At 43.2% G+C, this 14,597-nt stretch overlaps 1 protein-coding gene across 4 annotated transcripts in view; it reads right to left on the bottom strand.

The window, feature by feature from the left end:
- PLCE1 (phospholipase C epsilon 1) overlaps window positions 1–14,319 on the bottom strand; it is a 343,931-nt gene extending 329,612 nt beyond the window's left edge. For 2 of the 4 annotated variants that reach the window (XM_063669996.1, XM_063669997.1), the window contains exon 1: window positions 13,991–14,312. The gene's annotated coding sequence lies outside the window, so the exon portion shown is untranslated. Of the gene's footprint in view, window positions 1–2,759; window positions 2,842–12,484; window positions 12,559–13,990 lie in introns of all 4 variants that reach the window. The other 2 variants (XM_063669994.1, XM_063669995.1) reach the window with 2 other exon arrangements.
- Window positions 14,320–14,597: the final 278 nt, after the last annotated feature.

Below are 14,597 nucleotides of genomic sequence, written 5' to 3'. Positions count from 1 at the left end.
AGGAGCAAGACTCCATCTCAAAAACAAACAAAACAAAATATGGTACCTTTGTAACCAGAAAACAGGTTTTACTGTTTTTGTGACTTAGATCTAGATAAATTTACCTGTAAAGATTTTCAGAGCATATTGTTAAAGGTCTCACTCTGTTGTTCAGGCTGGAGTGCAGTGGCACAATCACCACTCACTGCAGCCTCAAACTCCCAGGATCAAGCAATCCTCCTACCTCAGCCTCTCATGTAGGTAGGACTATAGGTGTGTGCCACCATGTCCAGATAATTTTTCTTTTTCCTTTTTCTTTTTTTTGGAGAGATGGGGGTTTCACTATGTTGTCCAGGCTGGCCTCGAACTCCTAGCTTCAAGCAATCCTCCCACTTTGGCCTACCAAAGTGCTGGGATTACAAGTATAAGCCACCATGCCTGGCCATATTCTTAAAAATAAAAATAAACCGAACAAAACATAGTATGAACTCATTTATAGAAAACAAAAGAAAACCACACACGAAAACAAAAGTATATCTTTATGTGCATGCGCATGTGTGTAACTATGTAAATACATAGAAAAAAGTCTATAAGAATACCCACCAGACCAAATAACTCCAAAAAAAAAAAAAAAAAAGAAAGTAGGCTTTGATGGGGACTAACAGGGGGCTTCTAACCTATATGTAGTTTACATTATTTAGAAACAAGAATGTATTCACTCTTCTGGAAACACCAGTAGAAAAAAAAAAGAGAGAATGTATTTGCATATCACTTCTGTAATTAAAAATATAATTTTTTAAACCTGAAATTGTTAGGAGATTCTTTTCATCCTGCAGAACTTTGCTTTAACAAGTTACATACTAGCACCAGGAAGGCAGTGGAACTAGTTCCCACTTGGGCAAGGGTTTGTTTACACTGCTTATCTAAAGTTAGAGCCAACAATGCTAATGATTCTGAATAGCACCAGCCACTCCTTGGCCATCCCCTCCCCTCCCACCCACAGATTCAACTATCACCTCTATGTGGATGACTTCCAAATGCCTCTTTCCAGACACAGCCTTTCCTTGGAGCTACAGTCCTGACTTTCCAACTTCCTCTTCAGTAGAGCCAACACACGATGTGGAAAACCAGACTCCTGTCCTCTCCTTCTCCCTAACCCAGCTCTTCTGCCTAACTTCCTCCTTCCTATGAACCGGCACCTCTTTTTTCCCCTAGAAACCCAGAAAGGAAACTTCCTAATCATCTGTAGTCCTCTTTATCAACACACCCACCCCCAAATATCCAATCAGCTGTCACATTTTAATGAGTTTTCTAAAAGGTTCTTCCCAACTAATAACTCCCTGTGTTGCCACTGACACCACCTCAATTCAGATCCTTTGCATACATCATCAGGACTAGCAGAATCACCCTCAGTGGTCTCCCTGCTCTTAACTGCTTTGACCCACTAACTAGATGTCCCATTTGGTAAATGACCAACATTCCAGCCTGCCACGGTCATTTTGAGCCTTCATTCCATCACCTATTGTATTAGCTATTTTCCCAGCTTTGAGTCATTTGCCAATTTGGGAAATATGGCTTTATGCCTTCTCCAAGTATCTGATAAAAATGTTAAAGTTAGCTGAGCCAAGAACAAGGTTCTAACTGCAGATCTGTCTCCAAGGAAACCTGGAGCTTAGTACTAAAGTAAAGAAAGTAAATTAAAAATAAAAAAAGTAGTGTTGGATGTTTTTGACACCATCTCATTTATACCTTACAACAATCCCTTGTAGGAGGTATTGTTACCCCAAATTTTAGAGACTTTGAAACTGAGGCTGAGAATGGCTAGGTAAACATGTGAAAAAGTCTCACAGTTATTAAATGGTAGACTTGTCATTTGAACTTGTCTGTTGATTCCACAGCTCACGGTTTTTCCACCACACAGTAGAAACCTTTCATGGATCCTTACCTTCTAAAAGGTAAAGCACATGTCTCTTAATCTGCACTGAACGGCTTTCACATTCTAGCTCCAAACTTATCTTCATAATAATAGATGATACTACATGTCAAACACAGTAATAAGTTTTACATGCTGTATTTCATTTAATCCTCATCACAACCTCATGAAGTAAGTGCTATGATTATGTCCATTTTACAGATTCAGAAGCTGAGGCATAGAGAGATTAAAAATAGCTTAATCTGTAAATCAGAAATTATCTAAAAATAATTTCTTAAGAATAGCTTCATCAAGGCCCACCCAGTTAGAAAACAGCAAAGCTGGATCAAACCCGGGTATGCCTGATTAGAGAGATATTTAGGAGGCAGAATGGACAGGAATTCCTATTTGTACAACCTATCAACATGTATTTCTTGAGACCTGTGTCACATGTTCAATATTGTGTGAGGGCTGGAAATAAGAGAAATGAACAACCAACAAAAGTCCCTGGCCTTGGCTTCATAGGGCACACACTCTATTGGGAAAGACAAACATTAGAATGGAAGGCAGCAGCGTGTCATGACTGGGAAGATGAGGCCTTCAGTGCTAAGAAACCGCAGACTCAATCAGGTGAGGCTTTTGGTCTCAGCAAGTGGTTTGATTAAGGTTCTATTCACTACGATGGAGAACTCAGGAGAAATCGGTTTAGGAAAAGATGCATTCAGTTTGGGACATGAGTTTTGGGGAGATGCTACCCAGCCAACCCGATATGCAGCTCTGGAGCTCAGAAGTGAGAATTAGGCTGTGGAGAGGCTTAGAATCATGGGTGTAAAGGTGCAACTGCACTCACAGAGGTGGATGTCCTTACCAGACATTTCTTGGTAAAGATGCTGAGAAGTTCAGGTATTTGTGTCATGTCTCTCTGACTGAAACATCTTTGATGGCAAATCCTGGATATAGAACGAGGAATGCAGTAAATATTCTAGTTATAGAATGAACCAAAGTCCTTAATTTCAAAACGAGTAACAAAGCCATAAATCAATAGTAGAGCATTTATGTGAACTAGTTACTCTAGATTAACCTGAATGGCTTCCTCAATACAAGAGCAACCAATGTTCTGGGCATCCTCCCAAGTTTTTGCTGAGTCTTCCCACTGAATAGAACTGGTCACAAGGTGAGCATTTGCTGCCTCTCCTTGTACATTCTAGTCTGATTCCTTGGAATGTGCTACCTCAGTCCCAGCAGCCCTTGCTTCCAGAATTCTTCAAATTAAAAATAAATTTCTCCAAAAAGGAAGGAACGAGGATGGAAATGTTTAGCAAAAGAAAACACCAGGTAACAGCAACAGAAGCCTCTTTCCCATGAGTGAAGTTAGACTTTTAACTAAGCCCCTTTAACAAAACATTGTCAAAATTTACAACTTACAAATGATTCCTCACTTATAATGCTTTGTTCTATCCTTCCATAAATAAATAACTGTTGGAAACACTGAGAAACGGAGAGAGCGAGCAACATCTTGTTTCACAAATGACAGAAAGTGTCAGGTCCCCACCTGCATGATCATCTGGCTCAGGTAAACTCAGGTGGGCAGTTGCTGTGGGGACCTTGCTCACCATTGTCCCCACCAGCCAGCATAGTGCCTGACACAGGGGAGTGACTCAAAATAACTGCTGAATGGATCAGTGATGAATGGATGAGAAAAGATGATTGAAAAAAAGTCCAAAATTGTGGGCAAAAAGGAGACAAGGATGAGGGGTAACACGTAAGCAACAAGAATGTGAAGAAGGCAACCAACCACCTTCTTACATCTTGGGCTCAGATTCTCCTCGGCTTCTCCACAAAGACACCCACGCAGTAGCTAAATCTTTGGGTCAGTTTCTGAGTCCCATAGGTGCTGTCAAATGCAAAGTTAAAGTATTTGACATTTAATTTTTAAGTTTTATATCTGCTTTCTCTTTTCATTTCTATATGCCTTAGGAACACTTTTTCCCCCCTAAGCTTTCACCTAAACTAAAACTTGACATTGAATTAGACTATTACTAGATTCTGAGGTCATGATTTGGACCAAGCTTCATCTTGCAGGTTTGCTGCTCTGCTATTTAATGTTTTACTCCAGAAAAGGAAGTCCACACTGTGTGCCCAGAATCTTCAAGGATGGTGTCTATCCATCTGATAACAGACTTCCAATTCTGCCTATCTTGGGAGGAACACAAAGAAATGAGAGTATCCTTGCTTACAATTTTTTTTTTTTTTTTTTGAGATAGAATCTCGCTCTGTCATCCAGGCTGGAGTGCAGTGGTGCGATCTCAGCTCACTGCAACCTCCGCCTCCTGGCTTCAAGCAATTCCCTGCCTCGGCCTCCCAAGTAGCTGGGATTACAGGCACCCACCACCATGCCCGGCTAATTTTTGTATTTTTAGTAGAGACGGGGGTTTCACCATCTTGGCCAGGCTGGTCTCGAACTCCTGATCTCGTGATCCACCCACCTCAGCCTCCCAAAGTGCTGGGATTACAGGCATGAGCCACTGCACCCAACCTACAATTTTTTTTAAAAGGCATTTCATTTTCATCTCACAGGAAGGCCATTTTAGAGGCTACCCTTGATTTAACACCAAAACTTCTTACAAGAGCACAAGCCCCAATTACCCAATCCATGGTGTGCACTTCATTCTCCTTATACTCGCCCACATAAACAGTGTCCCTAGCTCCTTACCACATCAGAAGCTGCACCTGTCACTCTCAGGAAAGCACATGGGGTCTCCAGGAATTCAATCTATGCACACTCAGGAGCAGCAGGCTAATTTTAATTCTCGCATTTGATGATCATGGCTAAAGTACAGCTAATTTTTTAAGTTCAAAGTAAAATCTAAGTGGCTTCTAGATTAATATCTCTATTTTAGAGATACAACTGATTAACAAACAGATAATGAACTGCCACAGCAGGATTGCAAACGTGGTTTAATGATGGGAAATTTGTGAACCTGATAGAACACATCAGCAGGTCAAATGTGAAAAAGCATAAAATCATCTCCAAGATTACTTTTTCGGCATTTGATAAAATTCAACTCCCTTTCATCTTTTGCTTAAATCCAGGAATACAAAACTACTTCTTCAAAGTAATTTAAACTATTTTAAACCAAAAGCCAACATTATGCCTTCTAGAAAGCATGAAAAGCATTGCCATTAAAATCAGGAGTAAAATAAAACAATCTATTATTCTCACTCAGTTATTAATGTTCTAGAATTTCTGATTTAAAAGAGAAGTAATCATTAGTTGTGGGTAATATAATTCTCTACCTAGAGAGTGCAGGAGAATCTACTAAAAAGTTAACTTGATTAAATAAAAAATATAAAACCTTTAGAAAATAATGAGTAAGACATAGAACTTCTCCACTATGGACTACTGACCCCATTCATTTCAGAACTGGTATTCCTCGAGTGGTCATCTGCAAGCTTTGTGCTCAAATAAACTCTATACTTAATCATATTTTCTGAATCTCATTTGTTAAAGTTGACAATCTTCATGATAGAATGTTAAGCAAGGAATCTAAGATCCAAAATTGCATATGATGTATTTATCATGTGATCCCAATTTTATTTGAAAAAACAAAAGTCCCATTCTACTGCTCCCCAGCTAGGTAGCTTAGGACAAATCCATGAGTCTCTTAGGAGACTGGTTCCTTCAACTCCTCCAAAACCAAGAGGGCCAAGCTTGGACCCTTCTCCTTTCTTCCCCTCAATTCTAAGTATTGGATAACAGCATATAATCAAAAATTAATAAATAAATATAAACAGAAGTATGTCTGTGTTAACAATTTAAGACAAAATATAGAATTTTAGTTGTTAAAGCAAAATTATTTTTGGATTAAAGATTTTTTAAAAAATGAGTATCTCCTAAATGGGTGATATATTTTATATCTGACTCCTTAGATAGTGATAGTTCATTAGAAATAGACAGCATGGTGAGAAATGAGCACACTCTCTTAACTTCTATGACTAATTTGATCTGGGCTTGCATGCCTGCAACAGGAACGCCCTCCACCTGTTGTCAGCCATCCCATGACTTGGCATTAAAGACGCCCGGACCATTCTCAGCCAGCAAAAGGCAGTCAAAAGCCTAGATCCAAGAGTGTCATGGGAGAGCATGCAAGGTTGTCTGATGTCTGTGTTGCACTGATGGTACAGGAAATTGATTTTTGGAGTTCTTTTTGCAAACTTATATAGCTTCTATGTATGCATAGCTCAAAAGTTCCTGCCTTCTTCTCTTAGATTCAAATAATAATTGAGCTTTTTTTTCACAATTACCTCTAGATTTACCAATCCCTACCACTGTAAATTTTAAAACTGTGCCCAAGCCATGATGAAAGAAAAACCTCAAGCACAGTAAGCCAGACCGAGTTAGAAGCAAATTAGGTCTGAGTGAATCCACTCAAACCCTGGCAGTTAACCAAACTGCTCAAGCTCTGCTCTGTCATCCAAATTCATTCTGCCTTTGTGGAGGGAAAAGGAACACAATTTCATGCCCAGAGTATTTAGCTTTTGTGAATTTTATCCACCTTTCTGAGACTGGCAAAACAGGCTACTAGAGAGGGCTTCAATTCTTCCAGGCAAACATTTCATATGTGAAAAACATGCTCAATCAATGAAATCTGAGTTTGTGTTATTAATAACAACAAATGAATTGAAACTTTCTTTAGAAATGACAGTAACTTGAAACAACTCCTGTGATATCCAAATTAAGCCATGTTATGTGATATTTTAATCCCAGATTTGTATAGCATGTACTTGGTCACAGGATTTTTTCCCAAATGATTTTTTTCCATTCTCCAGATTTTCCATAGTCAGTAATATTATATAGTTTAAACCTAAAGTGAAGTCATCAAAACAGAGTCTCTCTTTATGTCTGTCTCTTCCTTAATTCTGCATATAGCAGCCTTACTGTTTTATTATTATTATGTGGCTATTCCTATAAAGCAATGAAAATATACAAATGCTAGCTGAGTTTTTTTATAGCTCTGAACTTGTGTGCACCCATCATCAGCCCCTCTAAAGGAGACCTTTCATTATTTTTACAAATGGAGCACATTTCCTTGAGGTTACCATACAACCACACAGCCAGCAGTGATGCCACTACTAAGAAGAGAAAGATAAGAGGTTTTGGGCAAACATCACTGATGACACTGGCCAGTACTGTTTGACTAACAGCCCTGTCAAGATTAGGCACCCTATCTATGTTTTGTTTTATTTTCCCCAGATATCTTCCTCCTCCCCCATTCAAGCAAGTAGCCCTGTACTCACTGCTTCAGAGGAGGGATATGGGGGGCTGAGGGCAGACCTGTGGGCTTTTTTGGCTTTTGTTTTAAAAACTTAAACGCTAAGAGCACAGAGGAAAGGTTAAAGGGCATTAAGTCTGTATCATAGACCCAATATTGAGCAGAAGCAGGGAGGAGACTGGAGCTTTACTCTGACCCTTGCCCCCATTCCAACTCCTACTGGCTGGTAGTCAGGGCAGAAAAGACAAAATGTCTCATAGGTCCTGAAAGCAGAAGGAACCTTGCTTCCTGGCAGAAGGCAATGAGACCTCAGAGACTTCAGGGAGCTGCGGCTGCTGCACCCATGAGAGGCAGCTCAGTGGCACTGTATATGAAGTCACCCATGGACAAGGACAGTGGCTATTTCAGTGGCAGCCGGGGAGAGAGGAAGTAAGACCTGCAGCTGCAACACCACTCAGAGAGCAGTAGAAGGGAACCCCATGAAGATATGAGGCTAAATCCTTTTTCTGCCATTCAACTGGGAGACTCAGTAACAACAATAAAAATTATCAAAGAAGCTAATATTTGTTAGAATTCTTATTCTAGACCATGTACAGTTCTAAGCCTCTGACATGAGTTGTTTCATTTAATTCATACAAAACCTATTTGGTAGGTACTACTGTTACCCCTCTATAATGTAGATGAGGATGCTTAGGCCCAAACAGGCCAAGTGTCTTGCACAAGGCCATGCAGATTATAAGTAGTAGAGGCAGGATATAAATGAACCTAAGCAACCTGACTCCAGATCCCAAACTTATAAAATGAAATGAGGGAAAATACAGAGTTATATTGCTTGTACATCCAAGTCTATGGCAAGTCTATTTAGTTCTTCTCAAACTTATCTCTTTGTCTAACAATAGAGCCACTCTTTCACACAAAATCTAAAACAGAGCCCCAGTATATAAGACAAATAAGAGCAGGACTGCTCAGTAAAAGCCGAAGTAAACGACAGAGATCTTCATTCCTCAGCATCTCCCTCACCCTGCAGAGGCCCCAAACACTCCTGGAACACAGTTTGAAAACCCCTGTTCCCAACCAATATCACTCTGAATTATGTGCTTGAGAGACAAAAGCAGCCCAGCTAGAACACCAACAACAGCCAGCATAATCAAAGGAAAAAGGCAAAAATAATCCCCCACTGGCAGTTACAGAGGGCCATTCCAATCTGGGCCCTGACACTAACCAGCTCAAGTTTGAGCACTGGAGGGCCCAGAGGTGGTGGAATTCCAGGCTGGAGCAGAGAGTCAGGAATGAGGCAAATCCAATAAACAGGCAGAGGCGGGAAGCAGAGCCAACAGGGCGCCGGGGCCAGCGGTCTGTGGTGAGCAAGGCAGCTGCAGGAACAGAGGTGGGAGCGAGAGGGAGGCCAGCCCAGGAACTGCTCCCACGGCTTCAGGCTGTCCAGATGCAGTCTAGGAGATGGCAACAGTGAAAACTTACGAGTATTTCAATAACCAGTGTTCTGGGGAAGAAAAAAACCAACTACACTGCCCTCTTTCTCACCAATTCCAACATTGCATTTTCCCCACGTACAGTCACGTACGATTCAGTGGCTGATAGTGTCAGACTCAACAGCCAGAAATGCCTGCCTTTCGGAGTAGTGTGGGTGACAGTTAAGAGTGCCAGAATGCCTGGACTCACATCCCGGATCTCCTGCATACTAGCTGTGTGACCTTGGATAACTTACTTAACCTCTCAGTGCCTCAGTTTCCTTATCTGTGATATGCAGATAATAAAAGTACCTACCTCAGAAAGTGGGTTGTGGATAAACAAGTTAGTACCTATAAATTGCTTAGAACAATACCTAGTATGAAGCTCTTACTAAATGCTAGCTATATTATCATTCTCTTATTTTGATAGCTTTCTTCTCACTCATGACTGCTTTCTCTTTATTCTTCCATGCTGTATTAGTTTCCTACAGCTGCTGCGACAAATGACCACAAACTTAGTAGTTGAAATAATACCAATGTGCTACCCTACAGTTCTGGAGGTCAGAAGTCTAAAATGGGTTAGTAGGGCTACATTCCTTCTGGAGGCTCTAGGAAAGAACTCATTTTTTCTCCTTTTCCAGCTTCTAGAGGCTTGGCTCACGACGTCTTCCTCACATCACTCCTGTCTCCTTCTTCTAAGAACACTCGAAATTAGACTGAGCCCACCCAGATTATCCAGGATCATCTCAAGAGCTTTAATTTAATCACATCTGTAAAAGTCCCTTTTGTCACGTAAAGTAACATATTCACAGGTTCCAGGCATTCAGACTTGGACATCTTTGGGAGATCATGATCTAGCCTACAATCTCCACCTCCCCAAAGCCTAACACTGCAGACTGGGAAGACTTGAGGAGCCCTGGGGGAAGAAATAGTAATATTAGTAGCTAACTTTGAGCACTCAAGATGTGTCTGTCTCTATGCAAAGTGCTTTAGGTGAACTATCTCACTTTGGCCTCAAAGCAACCCCATACAATTACTAGTGCTATTTTACGCAAAGGTCAGTTGCTCATCCAAGGTTGTACTAGGTAAACCCCAGGGAAATTTGATTCTAGAGAATCTTGTATTTGACGAATAGAGTGTCCAGGCTCTATACCTTAAGCCATGATAACTGGATTCGGGGAGTCGGGTGGGGAAAGATCATTAGAGACCTCAGAGACTGTGCCACAAGAGGTATACATGCCCCCTGGCTGCAAAGAGACAGGGGGTCCTGCAGAGGCCATGCTAAACTACACACAAAAGGTCAAATGTCCAGAACATCTCCTCCTACTCAAAGGAGAAACCTTGGGGTTACTCAATAATTTCTTCAAAGGCAGGTTTGGACCAAAAATCTAAGAAGAGATCACTGAGGCTTGCCACTACTTGAGGAGGAGAAATGAAACGTCCATTCTTGCCCCCAGACCAGCCTTGCAGTTCCAGTCGAACTCCCACAAGAAAAGAGGAATTCAGTTTCCCTAGAAAGACTTCCGACTGAGTCAGATTGATGCAGACCCTCCAAAAACACGCCAGGAAGGCTTACAATCCTGGTAGTCCACCAAATGGCCCCCGCCTATAACAGTTGATCTATACTAGGACCAAACCACCGGCCACCCTCCACCCCATAACAGTTATGAATATGTAAGCCCCCACGTGCCAAAGATTTCAACATGAGCCCAATGGTTTCACCAGCACCCACCTCTTTTCCTACCAGTTCTTACACAGTGAATGCTCAAAAAAGTGTGGCTGACACAGGATGGAAAGGGGCAAGCTAAACAATTGCTAAGCACGTCTATTACGGTGGTTGAACTATCCACAGCATTTCAAAACCTCAACTGCTAAACAATTTAGCCAGATCACTATCTGAAACTTTCTAATGAGCTGAGTTAAAGCTATTAGGTTTCACCTAGCCAAAAAAAAAAAAAAAAAAAAAAGGACAGTTATTTGTCTTGGGTCATGAGCCCAGAGGTTAATGTAGGATAGCACAGTGGTCAAGAGAACAGACTCTGGAGACAGCCCACTTTGACTGGCTCCTGACACTGGCACTTCCTTGCTGTGACTTTACGCAAATCACTTGACCTTTCGTTGCTTCAGTTTTCCCATCTTCAAAATGGGCATAATCATGGAAGTCCACACTCCCTAATCCAAATTCTGAGCAGCCAGCCAACTGTGATTCAGAAGCTTTATGGATTTTGTAATGGTAAAAATGCATATGCCATATATTACATAACACCTTCAATAGTATCTGCAGCAAATAAAACATGCCCATAATTTCTGAAGTAAAAATGTATGTGTAGTTCTCACCAAGTGAGAAAAATAAAGACTGTCATAACCTCACGTCAGTTCAGACCAAGTTTTGTAGCCAAATTTATGAAAATCACAGTTTTCAGAGCTTTTTTGATTTTGGAAATACAGCTAAAGGATAAGATCTCTCACATTGACTGTGTAATATATAAAAATTAAATGCATTAATTGATAAAAGTGCTTGGAGTGGTGCCTGGCATGTACTAAGCACCATAGTGTTACCAACAACAACTTCTATTATTTTCATGTAAAATTTGGAAACTTTAAAGTTATGACTAAATTTCATTTGGAAACCAGTACACTTTGGAGATTAATAGGTATTAGCCCTTTGAAACAATCCTCTAGGGAAGGATTTTCTGAGATGATGAAAATGTTCTATATCTGCACTGTCCAATACAGTAGCCACTAGCTGCATGTAGCTATCAAGCACTTCAAATATGGCTGGTTAATTTCATTTAACTAATTTCAATCCAAACGTAAATAGCCATATGTGGCTAGTGACTACCATGCTGGACAATGCAGCCTCCAAGGGCTTGGTTCCCAATCTGGCCCATGAAAATCTATTTAAGCCATAACACAGATGAATTATAGCCTCGGTAAAAACCCTGCATTCTGCATCCAGGGAGCAGAGAGGAACACACGATGCTAGAGAGAGTTCTGCCCTTCTTTGTAGGCCACATGGTTGGCCTATAACAAAATGCATCTTTGATATCTTCTTCCTCTCTTTCTCCATTCCATACTCCTCCATCTCCAACTCTCCTCTTTGGGCCTTACATAATTAAATCACATGCTTCCCTAAAACCCTATCAGAACCTTCCAGCCCTCCTCCAGAAGCACCATCCTTCCTAATCACCTGCCTTCCCTCCCCTCAACCAAACCCCTACTTGCTCAATGCCCCAGATCTCAACTGAACGTTGGGAGGAAAACAACTTCAGCAAACAAATTCACACTCTTAGCTGCTTCTACTGTTTTTGGCTTTTCCTCTGCTTCTCCTTCTGAATCCAGAAGCTCTGTTTTATTGTTCTTCCACCGCAGAAGTAGTTCCGGCAGAGAGAGAAGGCGTTAAGACTGAAGCAACTGTCCTATATAGGCGCCTGTCAGCCAGGTGTGTGGAACACACACGCGCGCACACACACTCACACGTGCAGCAAGCCTCACTGTGCAAATCCCTCCTCTTGCCCAGGCATGGGAAACATCCCCTGTTGTCTACTTTAGAAAACTCTTCCACCATGCACAGTATTTTTTCAATCTTCTTTTATTCATTTAGAAAGTTACAGGTAACAAATTGCACATCAAACAGTTTTTTTAAAGTATACAACAAAAGCCCAGCGAAGAATGTGACTAAGAATGGTTGTAAATAGAAAAACAAAACCAACCGCCTTCATTGGAATCTAGCTTCTAACCCACTGGAGTATGGAATTTTTAATGACAGGTCACACTTGGACCACATCCCAGGAGTTTATGTTACTAAGAGGACTGGAAGAATGTCCCTCCAGTTCAATCTCACATCTTACCTGGTCCCAAGGCATGAACCAAAGGTGATTATTAGACATGGCTCCTGGGTATAAAAGGAATTTCTCCCATGGGGCTGTAAATAAAGGATAGTGTTAATGGTAAACATTATACATTCCTCTAGCTCCTTTCAATTCTATTATATCCTTCTCCAAAGTAGATATTTATGTTGTAAAACCAAAGTCTTAAGATTTAATACTGGCCCACAATTATCTCTAGAGAGTCTTCTAGCTGCAAGCATTTTGTCATGAAAGCCACATGCCTTCAGTAGGGAAAATGAGACATCTACATAAATAACTCCCAGAAGGTAGAGAGCAGAAAGGGCCCTGGAGAAAAAATGCTGCAGAAATCAGAGCAGGGGGAGGTTGGCTGTTTCAGGAAAAGCCTCACACCACCAGCAAAACACAGTTTGAAGGATGGTTAGACTTTAGAGTGGTGGATGTGGGGGAAGATGTGCCATCAGATGGTCTAGATGACAACACCATCAGACATTCTTCAGAAAAGTATTCATGAAGACATTGATGCACAGAATAACCTAGAGATAGTCCACCTCTCTCCTCAATCACAACTGGGCACCTGTACAAGCATCTATGGGATCACCTGCTTCCACCTCTCAAGTCAGGCTCTCAAAAATTCTCCCTGGTGGAGTCAAGCATTCTTGGCCTCAGTAGTGCCCATTCTGTGGCAGCGGCCCTGCCCTACCTCTACGGGGGGTATAAGAAACATGAAAACACACCAATCCTGCAGAGATCTAAAAGACCTACGGGCAAATTTTGCATAATGCAACTGAAATTATGACCTTCGTGCAAATAAAACTTTTCGAAGACGTGAATCCTACTTAACAGGTATTCAGGGAACTCACTATTTAAAATGACACTGATTAATCACTAAATGAGTCTTACACTGAATAATTGGTTAAGTCGGCTGAACTAAGTGTCTGATGGTTTAAATACAGAGCAAGGGGCGAAAGCTCCCACAAATTTACGCTGTGCACCTAACATTCGCCACGACAGAAGACTTCTTGCTCTAGTGTATTTATTACCGTAGCACTAAAGGACTTGAAGGCAAAGCTAGCTATTCTAGTTATCAGTTAGAGCGGGACCTGGTCCAATATTGTATTTTCTAGGACTTGATGTACACAAATCTCTCCAGGAACAATCTCTTGAGCACTTTCCTTGAAATACTGCTGCTAAGTACCGCCACAAAGAGAGCTTATGTTTTTCCTTGCACTGGCCACCTCTGCACCGTACTCACAACACGAAGGGGCGACCTGAGGCAGGCGTCTGGAGTGAAGGCACTGGCAGGGTGTCCTTTAGCCCCTGCGAGGGCGGCCTGCATGCCCTGGAGGACCGCCCGCCTCGGGTCCCCCGGCAGCGCGAGGACAGTTTTCCGCCAGGTACGCGGAGTCGGGCTGCTCCCTTCGGCGGGTCGACTGCCTTGGGAGAGAACCAGCCCATCCTTCCCCTTCTCCAGTCCTCAGGAACCGAGCTACAGAGTCGCCTTCTCACCTCTTGGCTCCTGGCGAGTCTCGCCGGCGTCCCCAAGCGCAGCGTCCCTCCGGGACCAGCCGTCCGCGCGCCTGTCGCTAGCGGCGTCGGGTGTCCCCGCTACTGTGTGTCAGCTGCAGAGGCGATGCCCAGGAACGCGCAGGAGCCAGGCAAGTGCCCGAGAGGCACTCGCTGCCCCTCCCGCCGCGCGAGCCCGCCGCCCGCCGCGTTGCCCACGTTGCCCAGCGTTACCGTGTGGACCCGCGCCGTCCACAGTCCGCGCCCGCCGAGATGTGCGCGCTGCCGGGACAGCGGCGGCTGCGCGGGCGGCAGCGGGGCCCCCGCCCTGGGCTGGGCTTTCCCAGAACTCGCCCGCCCCGGGTGAGAGGCCGCTAGCGCCGCCGCGGGCGGCCGGGCGGGGGAGCGGCCTGTGCCGGGCCCGCCCCCGGCTCCTGCCGCGCGGGGAAGGCGGGCGCGGAGCGAGGACCCGGCCGCCTCCCCCGGAGCTGGCTGCTGGCGGCGCGACCCCTTCCCAGACCCCTGGCCCTGGCCCCTAGGAGCTATCCTTTCTGGCGGGAGCCAGAGAGAGCGCTCCTGGGGCGCCCCGCTCCGGGAAGGGCGGGAACTC

This window comes from Pongo pygmaeus, chromosome 8 (assembly GCF_028885625.2).
Source record: "Pongo pygmaeus isolate AG05252 chromosome 8, NHGRI_mPonPyg2-v2.0_pri, whole genome shotgun sequence".
Classification (NCBI taxonomy): domain Eukaryota; kingdom Metazoa; phylum Chordata; class Mammalia; order Primates; family Hominidae; genus Pongo; species Pongo pygmaeus.
Note: the sequence above shows the minus strand (reverse complement) of the source record. Positions and strands in the feature narration are given on the sequence as shown.